This window comes from Notechis scutatus, chromosome 5 (assembly GCF_049901735.1).
Source record: "Notechis scutatus isolate UNSWTSFEM ecotype Mainland chromosome 5, rNotScu1.2, whole genome shotgun sequence".
Classification (NCBI taxonomy): Eukaryota; Metazoa; Chordata; class Lepidosauria; order Squamata; family Elapidae; genus Notechis; species Notechis scutatus.
This window is the reverse complement of record NC_142013.1, coordinates 96,910,708-96,930,395: the sequence shown is the minus strand read 5'-3', so window position 1 is coordinate 96,930,395 and position 19,688 is coordinate 96,910,708. Positions and strand designations below refer to the sequence as shown.

The 19,688-nt window shown below is 39.2% G+C and overlaps 1 long non-coding RNA gene across 1 annotated transcript in view; it reads left to right on the top strand.

Moving 5' to 3' along the window:
• Positions 1-2,127: 2,127 nt before the first annotated feature.
• Positions 2,128-19,688, top strand: part of LOC148130588 (uncharacterized) — a 59,813-nt gene continuing 42,252 nt past the window's right edge. The window contains exons 1-2 of the long non-coding RNA XR_015750006.1: positions 2,128-2,163; positions 15,963-16,059. This is a non-coding gene — a long non-coding RNA (uncharacterized LOC148130588). The remainder of the gene's footprint in view (positions 2,164-15,962; positions 16,060-19,688) is intronic.

Below are 19,688 nucleotides of genomic sequence, written 5' to 3'. Positions count from 1 at the left end.
GGTGGCCTTATAGTCCCCACAGATTCTCACCGACCCATCGGGCTTGACTGGGGTGACTATGGGGATCTCCCACCGGGCGTGATCAGTTGGCTCTAGTACCCCCTGTTTGATGAGCTTGTCTATCTGCTCGGCGATCTTGGGCCGGAGTGCAAAGGGTACCCGCCGTGGCTTTAAATGTATCGGGGGGACGCTGGGTTCTAGGCTGAAGGAAATAGGGGGCCCTCGGTACTTGCCTAGGGTGCCGTCGAACACTTCCTGGAAGTCCCTTGCGAGTTGCTCTTCCCAGTCTGCCTCTGCGATATGGTCGATGCCCGTCACTTCGATCCCGAGCAACGTGAACCACTGTAGTCCCAATAGGCTGGGGCGGTCTCGGTCCACGACCGTCAGGGGAAGCTTTGCTGTGCGCCCTTTGAATGTCACTTTGAAGTGTCCTGTTCTGACTACCGGGATGCGGTTTCCTTGGTAGTCTTTAAGGATTAACTTCTGGCTTTCCAGCCCCTTCTTGTGTATTTCGGGCACCAGGCGCTTGATTTCCTGCCATGCGACCATGGAGAGGTAGGACCCGGAGTCCACCCCATCTTGCATGGTTTGCCCTCGATGCCCACTTCCACGAATACCTTTCGGGCGTCTGCACTTGATGAATGGCGATGACGACCGTTTGGTGGGTCTCCTCTCTACTCCGGTTCTCGCCGTCCCGTCGGCCGCGTCCGTCCCGGTTCCAACGATTCTCGGCTTGTTGGTCCCTGGGCCTGGGGGGTGCTGTCTCGTCTCCGACCGCTGTTGTCTCGTCGTCGGGGCTGTAGGCTTTCTTGAGGTGGCAGACTCGGGCGATGTGGCCTCTCTTATCGCAGTGCCGGCAGATCACGTCAAAGAACCGGCACTCTGATCGAGGGTGGTCGCCTCCGCACCCGGCACATTGGGGCCTCGACTTACGACCCGTCGATTGCGCCGGTCCCGTTCTGTTTGGAGTCGATGGATGTCCTCCTCATCATCCGTGGTGTCGGATACGGAGTCGAGGTCGCCATGGTGGGTGGTGGTTTCCCGGCGGCTTGCTTCTGGAAATGTCTCGGTTGTCGTGCTTGCCTCGGAGGTCGCGGCTTGGTCCCCGGTGTCCTGTCTCCGCATTCTAGCTGCCGATTTCTGGGTTGCCTCGGCGGCGGTGGCTTCGGCAAGGGCGTCGGTGAGGGAGATGTCTCCTTTTGCCATCAGCCGGCTTTGTAGGATTGGGTCTTTGAGTCCGAGGATGACGCGGTCTCGTAACGCCTCGTCCATGTCTGTGAAACCGCACATGCCCCCTAGGTTCCGTAGGTCTGCCACGAAGTCGCTGATGCTCTCACCCGACTTCTGGTCCCTCCGGTAGAAATCGTGCCGCCTGATGAGGGTGGGCACGGCGGGGGCATAGTGGCCTCGGAGCAACAGTTAGAGGTCAGTCCAGTCCATCGCCTTCATGTCCTCGGGTTTCGCAAGGGCTTTCGCCATCTTAAACACTGCGGGCCCGCAGTGTGTCAAAAAAACAGCTCTTTTTTTCTGCCCGTTTGCGTCCTTGAGGTTGCTACTCTCTAGGAACATCAGGAACCGATCAATGTACAATTCCCAGTCCTCAGTAGCTTGGTTAAAGGGCGCGGGCGGTGCAATTTCGTCGGTCTTGTTCCCTCAGGACCACATGCTCGGTGGGGCTCAGTTGCGGGATCCCACCTTCGTCGCCAGTGTCGTGTTCGTCGCAGGGAAGGAGACTTGGCTGACCGAGGAAGGGGAGTGGAGATGGAAAGGGCAGGCAGCAGTGCAGAGGAGGGTCAGAGCTCTGGAGATGAACAATCCCAAGTGCAGAGAATGGAGAGGAGGCAGAGTCGGCACAGGGTCACCCAACTACTCTGGAGGAGGGCACCCTGCCCCTCCTCCCGAGGATCACATGGAGAATAACATTTAAGGAGACACCATGGAGAGGGTTTTTTTGGGGGGAACAAGTGTTGTATTTCAGGGCAACACGCTTCATGGCTCCGAGAAGAACTTTGCTCCAGAATCCTTGCTGGTGTGGACTGAAATTTGATCCTTTGCTTTGACATTCATCGTGAACTTTGCCAAGTTTGATATCCTGTCTTGCCCTCAGAGCAGTGCTGCTCCTGAGGACTTTCACTGCCAGGAAGTTGCATGAAGTGTGTGAGGGTATGTGTTTTCGAGCCTTGCTCTTGAACTGTAAGGGCAACCTGGGGGCAAAGACCTTGGGGAACAGACCTGGAATTTCTGGATTATGGGGATTGTGGTTGAATTAAAATTGTCAAGCTTCTGCCTAACATATGTTGCTTGTGCACCAACCGTGTCATAACAGTTGATAGTGAGTCTCCTTGAAAGATTCCTTGCTTGATATTAACCTCTACCAGTCTATCACCATTCAGTGGCAAGTGTGTCTTCCACTGTGTCATTAATCTTTGCACAAAGTTTCTGATGTTTCTACTGACTCCTCTTATTTTTTGCAGTTGATAATCCAGTCATGTTATTAGTATTGTTTTCCAAATAAAATCACCATAGAGCTAATTGTATCATTTTTTATAATGAATGCTTTTTCTTCTTGAAGTTTATGTATTTTGTTTTAATGATTTAATGAATGACTTTTGAAATGGGAAAGGTATATTGCAAAACAACATGACCTTGCTTTTTTGGGGGGGAAAATGGGGGAAACCACTTCAGACTCAATTGGCTCTCTGGTAAGCACATTTATTTGATGCAGTAACATTTCACTGTGGACTGAAAACATCTTTTACAACAAAGAAAATACCTTGATGAAATAGCCTTGACATATCATAAACTGCATGTTGTGAACAAAGGTTACAAATTTAAATTATTAATATCTAAGTAAACTCGTTTGATATGCGTCATTTTTCAAATGGCCTTTACAGCATTCAAGATTTCCCTGATTTTGTACATATGAAAATCAATTAACAGAATAACAGTGTTGAAAGCGACCTTGGAGGTCTTCTAGTCTAACCCCGTGCTCAGGCAGGAAACTGTATACTATTTCAGACAAATGGTTATCTAATCTCTTCTTAAAAACCTGCTGCGTTGAAACACAAACAGCTTCTGGAGGCAAATTGTTCCACTGATTAACTGTTCTGTCAGGAAATGTCTCCTTAGTTCTAGGTTATTTCTCTCCTTGATTAGTTTCCATCCATTGGTTTTTGTCTTGGCTTCAGGTGCTTTGCAGAAGCACCTGAACTTTTAAATTGGTTTTTGCTAGATTGTGTTTGTGTGCAAGAGTCTCCAGCCCTCAGAACTACTGGAAGGTTGCATATTCCTAACACCAATTTAAAATACAAAAGAATTAGAGGCACCAGGACGAATGTTAAGATAATGCCCATGATCAAGCCGCTGAAAGTTTTTCTTGCATCAATATGCAATATGTATAAAAAGAGGTGAGGTTTCAGTTCTGTGGTGTAGCCTTTATCTTGTCTTCTTTTGATTCAAAAACAAAGGCTTAATTTTACTGAGTAAAATGATAGATCAGTACATGCTGGTCCTGTCCACGCGCATGTGTGTGTGTGTGTGTGTGTGTGTGTATGCTTGTGGTGTGGAGATTTTTTTGTTTGTGAGTGCAGGCTTAGTTTATATATATCCCCTCCTTGCTTCTGACTTTTTAGAATAGATTCTCACTGGAATTAAGCCTGGAATCAAGTCACTTAAAGTTTTAAATGGTTTTAAGCATGCTTCTTTTTCATGACCCCTTGTGTCGTTGCTTTAAAAATAAATAAAAAATTAGCTGCCATTTTGAATCTATAAAGATTAATATTATTATATGACACTAAGACAAGGAACCACCAAGGACAAAACTATTCTCCACCAAAAATAGCAGGGCAACCTGCTCTACATAAATTAGTGACAAACTTTACACTTACTTGCATTGATGATGTTACCCAATTGGGTAATGAAGACTCAGCAAGCAAACAACTAAATTCCAAAAGCACCAAGGATTCCACAAGAAATATTTAACTTGGCTCATAAAATTAAGATAAGGTAGCAGCGTTATTCCCCTTTCTCCTTGTTATAATAGCTGAATGGAGATCAGTTATGGGGGAATGGGGCAAATTTTACATTGGCATCCTTTTTTCTGACTCAAGCCCTGGTGGCTAGCAGTTTAACTCAGTCTTCAATGCTTGCAAACTGTAGCAGAACGCAAGTCTTCTGCAAAGAAAAGCTCTTGCCAATTCTCTAATTTTTTGGATGTGAACTCTGCAACTTGTTTATTTGTTCCTGTAAATCTCCTTTTTTATACAACACTTAAGTCCTACTGTGTTTTCAGTGTTGCTTCCAGAGTAGCTGCCATCTATGGAGCTTTGTTCCTGTAAAGTCTAGTAATTTCTTTGAAAGGCTGGATGTGAACTTTGAATGTGAACTGATCTTTGCTGGAACAAATCATTCACTATGCCGAGTACAATTATTAAGAAATATTTTAAGAATTCTAGTAATAGGAGTCTATCTAAATGTCTATGGATATTCTCAGTCATCTAGGTCATGGTTGCCCCAAAGGTGCTTTCTTTTCAAGAGGCAACTGGACTTTCCAATTTTTCTTTGAAGTTGTTTCGCTTCTCATCCAAGAATTATTTTTCCAGTTGCCAGTTCCAGCTGCCTCTTGAAAAAAAGCACCTTTGGGAGTTGATCTAAAGAAACTATATGAGTGCTTCAGGATAGTTTGAGATGAAGTGTGTGGTTGAACACTGATTACCTGCAGTGTTTTTTGTTTGTAGATTTAAAGTAAGTATTTCAATATTTAGGCCTGAAAATTATTGTGAATGTTAAGAGCCTTCAGAGGTATGTGTTGCTAGATAGACAACAGTTGTATTAAGGTCCTCTTTTTCCTAGCTTATGCAATAGTTTTTAATTAAAGAAGTAGTTACAATGATCTGAGATCAATAAATTAGCATTATATGTACCCCCATGTCCCTTTCTGCCATTGTAGGATATAGATCTAACAAAGCAGGATTCTAAGCACATCCTCTAACTCAGTCTCAACATATCCTAAACCCTGGTGGAGCTGGCCTTTTATCCACCATGGAGATCTGAGGGCTAGAAAATTTAACCTAGCCAGGAAAAAAATACAGCTGGATTTAGATTATTTTTCATCTGACATTCCAAGCCAGAAGATTCTTTCCTCAATGTAAAGCTGATTAAAATAAGAATTTTACTTGGAGACAGAGTGAATATTGGCCAAGTTGATCATGAAATGACAATTTGACAACGGTGCAGAGACCTATCAGTTGCTGTTAAGTGTTTCTAATCACAGATTTCATCTCTTCATTCATCAATGGGATGCAATGGGGATTGTTGAAAAGGTCTTCATCTTGGAAAATATTCCTGTTTCTATTCTCCTCTCAATCTCTTGCATCCATTCTCTCTGTAATGAATGGAAAACATGGTTATTTTTTATTTATTTTGCTTTGTTTTATTCTCCTTTCTAACCTTTAAACATTTCTATAAAATCTACCTTCTCCTCCTCCTTCTTCTCCTCCTCCTCATAATTCAGGATCAATAAACTTTATCACAAGAATTGCTCAATTAACTTTTCTTTTCATTAACTAAATGCTTAAGGTCAAATATATTGTACATTTATACTGTTATAGTTCATAATGGCCTGATAATATAATGGAGTTGTTGGCTTGTTTCATAATTTCTGTATTTAAATGGTTAAATCCCAATATTGTATGTCTTTTTAAAGTTGCTTTTCAGTTCTTCTGCTGTTATTTTTATCTTTTGATCATGCCTTAGCATCTGCTCAGTAATTTTGGTATCTCCGCTGATTACATTCTATGTCCACAGTCTTGCTTTTCTTATGGCATAAACTGCATTTGTAATTATTTCCAGTTTTTATTTATTATTTATTTTATTCTTGAAACATTTATTGTGGTGCTTATTCTTGTGCTATAAATATTATTATTTATGTTTGCTTCTTGCAGTCTCCAATTTAAAGCTACTGCCATGTTTTGCCACTATTTGTTTCTCTTGCAATTATTTTCAGAAATTGATTGCACAACTTGGTTTCTCTTTTCAAATTTTCATCTGCTGTTGTAACTATTCAGTGTTATACACTACCAGAATATTTCATTTGCAGACATTTATTGACATCCTTTCTTGGGTCACATTTATGTAATTGTTGAGACCTCTGATTTCATCCTTCATGGTCTACTTCACCTGTAATAAACCACAACCCCCAGTCTTTTCTTAGCAAATATAAGTAGTCTCTGTCATTTTTTAAAGCTGTAGTGCATGATACATTGTCATAGGTGTCAGGTCTTGTGATCTAAAGCATGTAGTTCAGTTTACATCCAAGCAATAACACCTGCTATGTAACATGTTACAGAGACAATCAAGTCTTAACAGCTTTGAATGCATTATAGCAATTAGCAGTAGCACTTAGACTTATATAATGCTTCACAGTGTTTTACAGCCTTATCTAAGCAATTTACAGAGTCAGCATATGTCCCCCAACAATCTGGGTTCTCATTTTACTGACCTTGGAAGGATGGGAGGCTGAGTCAACTTTGAGCTGGTCAGGATCAAACTGTTGGCACTGGGTAAAATTAGTCTGCAAACACTACATTCTAACTACTGTGCCACTACAGCTCTTTAGTTTACTTTATTGTCATTGCACCTCATACAACAAAATTAAATACCATCTTCAGTGTACATTATGACTATGAAAATAAATACAAACATCCTTCATATTCTATACATTGAATTGAAAACCCCTGATATTGTGTGTGTGTGTGTGTGTGTGTGTATGACGAATACAATACAGAAGCCTGATGATGGCAGATGAGATTCTGCTGAAACGTTGCTACAACTTTAAAAGCACAACTATAATGACGTGGGAAAATACCCGAACAAAGTTAAATAACATACATGTAAGTACCCGCGAAAACTATATATATATAATATCGTAGATTTTCACGGGAACAGGTATGTAGGTCTAGGTCTGTTCAGGTCTTTTCCTGTGTAAGATTAAGAGTATCTTGACGACGTTTCGGCGAGGTCCCACTCCCATCCTCAGGCTGGTGCTTTTGGCTTTGTGCCAGTGCAAGCAGAGTGTGATCGGAGCTGCTGTCTCTCTATAAATACTGGTGGGGGGGGGGGCTGGTGTGCTGGGCTGGTTGGCTGTGCTCCTGCCTCTTGATTGGTTGATGGAGTTGATGTTGGTATGTTGATGTTGATGTTGATGTTGGCTGTGTGATGGCCTTGTGAGTTTTGTTGTGGAGATATACTGGATCTTGTGCTGTAATCTCTTGGGTCATTTGTTTTGTAGTGATCTTTTTTCCATTAGCCTCCCATGTTTTTTTTTTTTTTTAAAAAAACAAGTTTTATTAATTTTCAAACACACAAGTCATCATTATCCATTACATATTTAAACCTTTTTCCATTATAAATTTAACAAGTCAGATGAACTATAATTCTGTTTTAAACCATTTCCATATAAACATACAAAAACCTCTTATCCATTTTCTCTTTATTTCTCTTTACTCTTATTCCATTTTATTATTATTATTTCATCTATTTCTTTCTGACTTAGTTACCATTATTCTCATTCTATATTTCTGCAAGGTTTCATTAATTCTCCCCCCCAAAAAAAAAAAAAAATATATACACAACACACAAAACATTAAAAAAATCTTTTGGAAAGTAACTTGGACCCAGGTATCTCTTTCTTCATGGACTTCAACTGTATTCATGCTCATATTACATATCATTACTTATTTTATTTACCATTCTAAGTCTTCTATATTAACTTCTCCCCATATTTCACTCTTTTTAATTCTATCTTAATTAATCATCTTAATTTGAGTCATTATATTTGTATCTTTTGTCCATTCTTTATTGTACCTTTGTCTCATTCCTTATAAAAAAAAAAAAATTCTCCTGAAATCACTAATCAGAGTATGATGCCTTTCTATCTCCCCACTAAATTAATCAAGTTAACCTTTAAAATAACGCCCAATACCCAATCCGATTTTGCTTGGTACATTCTAACTGAATAATACATCCAGAATAATTAAATACATAGTTAAACAATAAATCTAAATATTAAAAACAAATACTATAATAAAAATTTTATAATAACATCAATACCATAATCTTATTAAACTCTTTAATTAAAGCTCAATATTCTAAATCTCCCCTCATATTATTAAATTTTAAAACCAATCATTATTAACATTTCAACATTTTAATCTCTTATCAACTCTTAAGCCATTTAAGTTTTCTATTTCTAATACAATACTACAATATCATCTTATGTACCTTGCAAAATCTCTTTGCAGAGATTATACTTATCCTTTATCCCTAAAAAAGATTCCTTTTTCCCCATTTAATTTCAAAACTTTGTAGCTTTTCTCCACCTTTTCCCTTTCTTTCTTCTCCCAACAAACCTTTCTACCCCCCCCCCCTTCTTCTAGCCTCTGCCTTACTGGCTTCCCTTCTCTGTCGTATTCATCTTCCCTTTTGTTTACCATCATTATATTGATTTTGCACCTTATTTTTCCCTTTCTTAAATGTTTTTTTAAATCTTAAGTCCTTTATTTCTCTTCCTTTCCCTCTTCCTTCCCTCTTGGTCGAGTTTTGAGATTTATTAAAGATGGCTTCCTCTCCTTCTTCTTCTTCTGCTGTCTTCATCTGTTGCAATGTTTGTTGATAGTTAATGAGCACCATTTCCAAAAAAGGCAGGCTTCTTTCAAACCAGCTTTACCATTTATTTATTTTTTGCTTGCTCATAGTCCCTTCTCAGTTCCTCAATAGAAGGAGCCATTATAAATCTTTTCTTTTCTTTTCTCTTACAACAACCAAAATATTCCAAAGGAAAAATAAAACAATCCCAAAGTTATCAATCAGTCCAAACCAAGACAGAGTTCCCACTCTCTCCTCCTAGGGTAGTATCAATCAGAAAAAAAGAAAGTCCAAATCTATTTCTTAAAATCTTATTGCAATATATTTTAGTCTTTCAATCCTTAAGGCATCTCCTCCAACAAAGTCTTAGCATACAAATATTTTTGTTTAGTCCTCTCTTTTCCCACTCATCGCTTAGAGCCAGTTTTCACCTAAAAAAAAATAGGTTTCTTAATATTCACTTTTTATTCCGTGAGAAAAGAGGGTAAACTATCCTTTCAGCACCATCAAACTGCCGCTTTTTTCCTCTTCTCGAAGGTATCATTCAGAAAGTCATACTTTTCAGGAATTTTGTTAAATATGTCTTAGAGTCCTAGGAACCAAGAAAAACTTTCTCCTTTCAAGCACTTTCTCCACTTCCTCCTGCGCATTCTTACCCGGCTGCCAGCTTCTTTGTGGCGGCCATTACGGACCGCCACTGCACCGTCCTGGGAAAAGGGGGTTCTGCCGGCCCGGGAGGGGTCTGCAACACCCCCAAACCCCTCTCCGGATCCCCCTACCTTCAGCTGCCCCTGCAGTGGCAGCCTAGCTCGTACCCGTCCGGATCGGAGCCCCAAAAGCGGCTAGCGCGGCAGAGGATCGCGCAGCTTCGCAAATCCCTGCCGCTCGAAGCTTCGACAAACCGGAAGTCTCTAGCCTCCCATGTTTTAATGGCTTAGGTAATGGATTGTGTGATGGACTTGCGAGTTCTTTTGTTGTGGTATCCTGGGTCCTGCGTTGTGATCTCCTGGGTTGTTTGTATTTTGATCTCTTTTCCATTAGCCTCCTGTGTTGTAATGGCTTGGGTAATGGGTTGTGTGATGACAGCACAAGACCAAGGATACCACAGCAATAAAACTCACAAGCTGAATACCATACATACATACATACATACATACATACATACATATATATATATATATATATGTATGTATGTATGTATGTATGTATGTATGTATGTATATGTATATGTATATGTATATGTATATGTATATGTATATGTATATGTATATGTATATAGTATTCAGCTTTGTTCGGGTATCTTCCCACGTCATTATAGTTGTCCTTTTAAAGTTGTAGCAACGTTTCTGCAGAATCTCATCTGCCATCATCAGGCTTCTGTATTGTGTTCATCTGTGAGTCAGACTTTCACAGCCGTTTCTGTTTTAAATTTGGTGCTAGCCTACTGCAGTGCCAGAATGGTTTTTTCTTCATCCTGATTGGTTGGGAGTCTTGGTCTGTGTCCATTGGTCTTGGAGTTTGCTGTGTTCTGCTTGATTGGTGTGTCTAATATCTTCTGTCTGTTTTGTAGTGTTTTTTTGTCTTGATTGGCTGGCAACATTGTGTTTCCTGTATTGGAGGCTTTTAGTGCGGCTTAGCTTCGAGTAAATGGACGGCTTTCATTTATTAGGAAGCTAGGTTTCATCTGGGTGCCTGGTTGGGGTGTGTTTGAGCTGGAGGTATCAGGGAGGGGGGTCTGTTTGTGCCCAGGTGTTTGCTTGGCTTGTGGTGTGGAGATTTTTTTGTTTGTGAGTGCAGGCTTCCAAATGATTGACAGTCTGGTGGAATCATCTCCTTCTGAAAGCGTGTGTGTGTGTGTGTGTGTGTGTGTGTGTGTGTATGTATGTACGTACGTACATATATATTCTATACGGTAGAATTCAATAGTTACTGCCCTGGGATATAAGCTGTTTTTCAGTCTATTTGTTCTTGTTTTTATTATTCTGTACCATCTGCCAGATGATAATAGTTCAAAAAAAGGGTTCCCAGGATGAGATGGATCTTTGAGAATGTTTTGAACTTTCTTAAGGCAGCAGGAGCTATAAAGCTCTTCCAAAGAGGGGAGAGGGCAACCAATGATCTTCGGGGCAATGACGTTAACCCTCTGGAGTGTTGTCCTATCTGTCGCTGTGCAATTGGCAAACCATACAGAGGTGCAGTAAGTTAAGATACTCTCTGTGGTACAGCGGTAGAAGGTCACCAGCAGTTTTTCATTCAGTTGTTGTTTTCTGAGAAATCTCTTCTGGGCCCTTTTGACCAGTGCTGCAATGTGAGTACCCCAGGTCAGGTCCTCTTTTATGGTAATACCCAGACACATAAAACTGGCCACTTGCTCCACTCAGTCTCCATTGATAAGCAAGGGCTGGATGTCTGCTCTGTTCCTTCTATATTTCTTATTATCAAATCCCTCTGAAGTTTTAAAACTTTTCTAATTTATTTAACATACCAATAACTTATTTTTAACTTGCTTATGTGAAATATTGTTTGCTTCTAACTCATCCAAATATTTGTAACTTCCTTCACTGTCAGTGTTTTGGTTATTGGAGTGCTACTCCATAATTCAATTCATGTGAATTTTCAATTTTTCTACAGACCTTCCCCAAAAGCCCCTGAAATCTTTCCTTTTATCAGTTAGTTCTCACCATCAGTTTCTGACCTTCACTGTCCAATTCTATGCAGCTAGCAGAAGTCTGACCTTATCTGGGCTTGGAAGTTAAGTAGAGTCAGTTCTAGTTTATTTTTGGAGTAGAGACTCCCAGTCTTCTTCAAAAAGGAAAAGAATAGAAGAAAGGTCCATGGTCATATCAATTAAGTCACTAGGGTCAGAGCCAAGTTTAAAATAGACTTTACTTTTAAACTGAGAGGAACAACAATAAAAGTCAAGGCAAAGTACTCCTAAGTAGAATGTCAAGGACTGTACTTGGAAAGAGAAGTTTCTACTTTTAAACTTTCTTGTTCTTGTTCTTGCTGTGACATGCTCTGGATCCCAACACCGATATTGGGTGGCGGGATGACCTACCGCCCACCTCGTCGAAGTCTGCTCATCGACGCTGCTGTCTTGGGCGCCTTGCTTGGCACCACGTTGCAGGACCTCACAGCTTTGTCCAGCTCCTGCGGTGAGGCTCCCAGCCACTGGCTGAGTCCCGACAGCCAGCTGACGGCCATTTTGATGTCATCAGAGGCCAACAGGGATGGGAGGCAGGAAGATAGAAAAGGTAACTGGAGGTAATTACACTAAAAAGCCCATCATTTTGTGCCACTTTCAAGGACATCAAAAACTTGAGTTCAACAGTAAGATCAGCCCATGCTTGTCCTAAATGTTGACTTTGAGCCAATATTTTGTTGTTGCTAATAAATTTCTGATATGGAAAAACTACAAGAGAAAAGGGTAATAAAATGAAGGATCCAATCTGAGTCAGTCATCTGGACCAGAGGTTTATTTTTCCAAGCTTTCAGACATGGGCTAATTCTATTTCCACATTTTGGAGAGAGAAAAGTTTTCTGAGGATGGGCTTCAGCACAAGTTGGAAAGCTTGGAAGAATAAGCCCCTGGTCCCTGTGACCGACTCAGATTGGATCCTGCAACATTATCCTGGGACACATATATTTACCTTCAGTCGTGAGAAGTAAAATGATTATAGAATGCAAAAGATTTCTCTCATTAAGAGATAGTCAAACTTTAATTGTCAACTTAATTTTCTTTTCCTTTGTCATATGTATTAATAGCTTGATACCCGTGCTTCGCTACGAAACTATGTGGTCGGGCTTAGTTTTTGGGGAGGAAAATAAGGGGAAAAAAATTCTGCCTCTGCCTACCAGCACCCAACAGTATTCATCTCACTAGCATCCTGTCAGTGTGTTTGGAAACTGAAACACTATTTGCTGTGTGAGCAAGAAAGAGACAGCAAGGAGCCGGGGCGTTGGTGCTGTGAAACTAAAACTGAAACTCCTCTCCTCTGCTTGTGTTTTGCTTTTGGAACATATTTCTTTTCAGGTGGGGAGGGGGAGTAGAATTCCTTAGCATCAGAGCAGGTTAATAATAATATACGAAATACTAATGCTCTGATTGTCAGTTTGAAAAAATCCTTTCTTAGTGAACACCTAGAAGCAAAGAGGAATATACGTACCAAATTTACAGTTCTGGAGATTTTGTGATGATGCATGAGTGGTATTTTGCTTTTATATATATTTTATATATTTATAACCCGAATAACCAAAGATCCACATACAAATACTCGCGAAAACCTCAGAAAACAAATATTGCAAATGCCGTATATATAAAGCATAGAAACCTGCAGATGTGTACTTGTTAACCATGGAATTATATTACATTCTATGATTCTAACTTATGACCTATCTGATATGATTGGTCCAAGGAAGATGAAGAAAATTATACATATTACATGTTTCAAGACTTAAAAAATAATTAGAAATGATTGTTATTCAAACATTCCCATGGTGACTTATCATTGTCTTGTCAACCTATTAATCTGAAAACAAGGATGATGGAAAATAATAGCCAGATTGATTCTTTTTAAATATCTTTTCCCATCTAATTTCATTTTAAAGCTTCCCTCCTATTGATTTTTGTAACACCTCTGAGTGCAGTACAGATGACAGAGATGGTTTCATGGGGAAAGGAAATCAATGGAATCCATCAATTTGAAATCAATAAGAACATTAATGAGTTATGACTGCTTATGGTTTCAAGAAAGTAAGAGCAAGAAAGCAAGTTATATCTGAATAATGTTGCAAATTCTGCCAGCAAGGGAAATAAAAGCAAGCACTGAACAACCATAATGAATATTATGATTTTCTTAATGGGGAAAATGCACCTTTTTGAAGAAGCCTCAGAGGAGATTATGTGCACCAACTAAAAAACACACAAAGGAGCCAGTATCTATAAGACTTTAATTCATAGGTTTAGCAAGATACTTAAGCACAAAACCTAATGTATGTATAGGCCTGGGAGAGTAATGCAGCAAAGGTAAATTCATTGTATGTGGGATTTTCAAGTGCTAATTGCCAGGGTAATAAAAGCATAAAAATTTCAAACTCTACATTGATTCCAAATTATTGTAATTTCTCAAGCTTTCATTTAACCACTAAGCAAATTGTTACAAAAAAAAAAAAAACCTTGAGAAGAAAAGGAAAACCCCTCCCAGCAAAGTTAATGTACATTGTCAACAATAAATACATAATTTATATACTTGTATAGAGCAAGAAGTAGGGGTGTTTTGTTTTTTGTTTTTTTTGTTGGTGGTACTATTTTTCTATATAATAGGACCATCCTGAAATATATGTTTCATTTCTTAATGCACATACTTAAATTGTTGAAAAATATTGATTTGACAATTTTACTTTGTTTATTCACAGGTTTTGTTCGTTCCTGTACTTATAAATTAGAAGAAGAGAGACACCGGGGGGGGGGGGGGGGGGAAAAAAAAAAATAAAAAAATAAATTTTTTTTATTTTAAATTATTTTTTTCTTTTTAATCCCAAAAAAAATAAAATAGGGGGAAAGTGAAGGAAGAAGGCAAAGGTAGAAGCCTCTTGTTGTGGTCCGCCAGTGGCTGATGGAGGTGGCAGTAAAGTCGGACAGCAAGGAGGTTGGGGAGGAACCTGGGCCAGTCCTGGAGGCTGAAGAAGGCTCGGACAAGGGCTCTGTGTCAGAGGCAGAGATGGGGCCAGGACAGTCTGGCAGTCATCAGCTGCCTTCCGGCTAGGACAGCAGTGAGGTGGGGGAGCTTCTGGAACTGGTTACCAGCCTGTGCATCCACAGAGCTGCCAAAAGGAAGGAACAATTAAGAACTCAGTTTTGACGTGGGAGTAAGGCCACAGGTGGACAATGAATGGCCCCTCCCATCAGGATTAAAAGAGAAGCAAAAGGGGAAAGGGCTTTTTCAGGAAACAACTTGCTCGTTTGTTTGTTCATTCATTCCAGCCTTGTGAAGATTTGTCTGTGTAATCCAGCCTTTCCTTGTCAGCTCTCTGTGTGGAAATATTTACCAGGCAGCTTTCCAGGATAGATAAGGTCTGAGCTAATTAGTATACCTTTGCAAGACTGTTTGCCAAGCTGTTGGCTGAATGTGAAGGCACTAAATTCACATTAATTTAATAAAAGAGGTTTTGATGGGACTCAGGGTGGGCTTAGTGCTTTTTGGGGAAGCCTAGTATACAACACTTCTCAATTTTAGTTAAATAGATATTATTTTGTGTCAAATTATGTTCCTCCTTGAAAGCACTACATATTTGACTCAAGGAGAGGATTTAAGTAGTTATGGACTAGGTCAACAACAGTTCTAATTTTGTCTCATTTAACTCTCCCTTTAGTAGCATCTAAGCTTGCCATAAACTCCAAACTAGTTCATTTATTTATAGCTAATTAGATAGATAGTCAAACATTGCTAAATAACAGTAAGAGAGAATGCTTGCATATGAAAGATTTGTCAGCCAGCTTATTAGTAGACAAACTAATGACATTTGGCCATATAAATTTGATAAATACATATTTTATTCTATAAATAAAATATTTTATAGAATTGCAGAATCACAGCAAAACAGAGATGAAAGGACTTGGATGCTCTATACTTTACTTGTTATTCAGGGTAAGGTAAAAAATGATAATATAGCAATAAATGAAAGAAATCGGCTGGGTGGCAGTATTTTTTGTGGTTTCTGTTGCATTTGTGATCTTTATACATACAAAATATGTACCAATCATTCAATTTAAGTTATTGTGCAGGTATGTAATGGCCTACTGGTTTTTTCTGGTTGTTGTTTTGTTTTGTTATATTATGTTTTCTTTTTACTTTGTTTTAGTCCTTAACAGAAACCAGATGTTTTGTTATTCATGTAAACATCTAGAAATTACTACTCAATCTTTTAGTCCTAAGAGGCCATCAAAGTGCCTAACAGCATTTCAACATTACAGCAAAACCCATAATAGCAAGCTACAGCACAAGAAAATAGTGAACAAAGCTGGAGCTAACAAAAATAACTCATTGCAAAGGTATGAAAGGCTGAAATCAAGCCCAAACTTTTGACAAAAGAAAATATATTGAATTTTGCTGGCTGGGGAAGTTCCAGAGTCTTGATACTGAAATGAAAAGATGTTGCCTTCTAACCTGGCCAAAAGAATTAAGAAGAAAAATGCAGGTTCTTTGCTTGTATTGAATAAAATTTCATTTCGTTGTTTACCTTATTGTTTGACTGGAAGGGGGGGGAAAGTTTTTTTAGAGCATTTCACAATCTTGAATGAAACTGTCTTTTTTTCTTAGGCCTGACAATCAAAAACTCACAAAGCAACGTAGGATTGTTAGAAGGAAAGAAACCATATGTGATTCTGGGCAGCTGACAAAATGGAGTTGAGAGTGGGTGAGTTTTTATACCTTCTTTAGGTGTTGTATTTGAGCTTCCTGTTCCTGTGCAAGAACATGTCCTTTAATATTCTATTGGCTGTTGTCAGATTTCTATGGGGCCATGTAGGTATTATGTAGGGTATAGTTGGCTCTATAGGCAAAAGAGGAAATGCAAAACCTAAGTGCTTGTCTGAGCTAATCTGGTCAACCTTTGGCTTATTGTTTATCTGAGTTTCTAGGTTTCTGTGACTTTGAAGTTTGAGCTGTTCTGGGGGTGGTACAAGGGGCTTGTGTTCTGAAAGGGTGTTGGGCAATTCCTATTGTGGCTAATGTCTTTTGTCATGTGTTGGATCTTGGATGAGGGGCTGCTTTCTAATCCCACCATTCTGCCAATAATTTTAAAAATATCCTGCCTTGATTGGATTACCAAATCTGCATTTCTAAAAGCTGGCCTCCTCAGTTTCTGCTTGGGGGACAGGGAGACTGGGGCTGGTTTCTGTCTGCTTTAAGAACATGTTTCTCCATTTCTCTCTTTGGGGAAATATAATATCCTGCCTTTTTAATATTCCTCAAAACATTTCATTCTTCTAGGGTGGGGGGTTGTTCCCACAGGAACATAAAGGGATTGGAAGGAGAGAGAAATAAAATGACATGGACAATAATTTTCCATTGCCAGGATTCACAATTCTGAGTGCACAGACCTAAGTTAAAATCAGACCAGCGAACAATGGATAGTGTCATTGATATAATGATGGTCTGTTAGTGCCTCCTAAATTCCATTTGTTGATAAGCCATACTTCACTCTTAGTATTCCAAACAAAACCTTGGAGATTCAGACTGATGAGTTGCCAGTTGCACATAACCTAGGAACCGCGGTGACACAGTGGTTAGAATGCAGTACTGCAGGCTACTTCTGCTGACTGCTGACTGCCTGCAATTTGGCAGTTCAAATCTCACCAAGCTTAAGGTTGACTCACTCTTCCATCCTTCCTAGGTTGGTAAAATGAGGACCCAGATTGTTGGGGGCAATATGCTGACTCTCTAAACCATTTAGAGAGGGCTGTAATGCACTGTGAAGTGGTACGTAAGCCTAAGTGCTATTGCTAACCTCATTCTGAGAATGAGTGACTCTGAAACTGAGCTTGCAAAGGACCTTTGAAAGCTTCCGTTAGAGATTTCCAAAAGTTGTTCAACTCTGTAATAATTTATAAAATGGAATTATTAAGAATATGGCCAGGAAGCAAAGTCATCAACATTACTTCATATAAATTTTGCAGGAAAAAAATTCCTGAAATGGTATAAACAAATTAATAAACCCTCTTACATATCTCTTTTTTTCTATGTCATATCATTTAAAAACAAATATAATCACTCCAACTTTCAAATCAAACTTGGCCCCTTATTTTCTTGTGGCACTAGTCATTTTTTTCATACCAGGAAATACAACAAGGTGTAATACAACAAAGTTTAATCAACAAAGAAACAGGCCATGCAGCATCTTTCCAGATCTGCTACCTACTCAGGGGACACACATCATTTATCCAAGGTCATAGGAATCAGCGTTATTTCCCTTTAAGTGGGGAGGGAAGAAGAAACTTATGGATGAATTTAAAAGAAAACGAAAGTGCCAGAAAAAAGACTGTTTATTGGAAAAAGACAACCTGTGAATGAACATCCAGGCTAATTGCAAATATTGACAATTCTGTCTACTTTTAACAAATTAGCAGGTTGCAGCTGCAGGAAAAAAAATACAAGTAAATAAAACACATGTTTATAGCATTTGTGGATTTTCTGAGACTCTTTATCAAATGTGAAAGACAAATGACAGTTCTTCTTATAACTATGTAGAGCAAAACAGCAGCTTCAAGCAGCAAATAGTTGTCAGTTAAAAAACAGTAGAGGGAACAGATATAAAGTATTCAATCTCTATACCCATGACTAGCCTGCTCTTCTCAGAAGTAATGACAAACACTGTCATTTTAGCAGCACTAGTTCCTGGGTGCAGAACAGGTGGGGAGAACACACTGTGAAGTTTTTAGAGAAAAAAGAAATATAACTGAGTGCACCTTTGTCAACCAGGAGCTACTTAGCAAGTATTCCTAATTAGGATGGGAAAGTACCTGACCTTCAACTCCCAGCAGAAACTGAATTAATAACTCCCAAGAAGCCAGTTTTAGTCTTTTGATCATATCTTCTCATATTTATATTTGATGAAAAAGCTGTTCGGAAGAGAATATGTGTATTATTTATCTGGGACTGTTCAGTTCTAAACTGGATTGGTTTTGTTTTTTTTAATACGTATAGAAGAAATAATGGCAAACTATCTTTACTTTGTTTCCAAGAAAGCTACAGAAGTATCATGAAGAATAGAGAATGATTGAAGGAAATTCTCTCTGTCTCTCTCTGTCTCTCACTGTATGTGTATGTATGTGTATGTATATATATACATACATATATATGTGTGTGTTTTCTTAAGTTTTCGCGGGTACTTATATGTATGGTATTCAGCTTTGTTCGGGTATTTTCCCACGTCATTATAGTTGTGCTTTTAAAATTGTAGCAACGTCTGGCAGACAAGACACACATTAAGACTGAACTATGCACCCTGATTAAAGTACTGACAGCCAACGGCTTCCACAAAAGCAAAATCACCAGCTTGATCCACAAAAACACACTGAGACATAATGGAGACCTAGAAGATGAACAGACCTATGGAACAGCTGTCCTGCCCTACATAAGTGGGACTACAGACAAAATCAGTACGATACTACACAGGCATCAAGATCTGCATCAGTACGATACTACACACTACACCAAGACTGCCTTCAAAACAGACAGAAAAATAGCAGCCATCCTAAGAAACCCCAAAGATAAAATTGACCTGGAAAACCAAGGCATATATGAAGTCCCCTGTGCATCATGCCCTGCCACAGAGGACAATTATATTTCCACCTTTCTTACAATTCTGTCTTTAGCAAAAAATAGCTGAAAGGAAAAAGTTCAAAATTCAGGGCTTTTTTTTTTTTTAAATCACAATACCTTTATCTGAAATGGAACATGATTCTTGATAAAAGTTATTTTTTTCCATTTGTGCATTTTTCTAAGACATCAACTAAACCTACAAAAAAGGAAGGGAAGGAAATTCCTTTTCAGTCAAGGAAATATTAGGTATGTACAAAGATCCTTTCAAAAAGAAACTGAAGGAAGTATTGCACTCTTTCTTTTCTTTTTTAAAAATTACCCTTAATTATATTTGTATTTTCTAAGATTGGTCTGTCAAAGAGGAAGGCTCACTTCTTCAGTCCTGTAGTTCATTATCACAGAATAAGAAGGTGGCACTATAGAATATATTTCCATTTTAATCATTTCCCCCTTTAACTTGCCAGCTAGGTGAACAGCCTAAATAAGCCTATCTCGTTCTTGCATTGACTTTGGAGGTAGAACTGCAGGCAAAGGTATTCTTCTGCAAGTACATGATGTCAGCAAGAGCTACTAAGACAGAATACAGAAGTGGGAGATGGAGATAAGATAGATCTTTGGGTTTCCACTCTACAAGATCAACTTTCCTAATACAGTTTGAATCAGGATGTCATAATATGTATTTAATAAGGCTTTTTAGACATCTAAGGCTCACATGCAATTCTT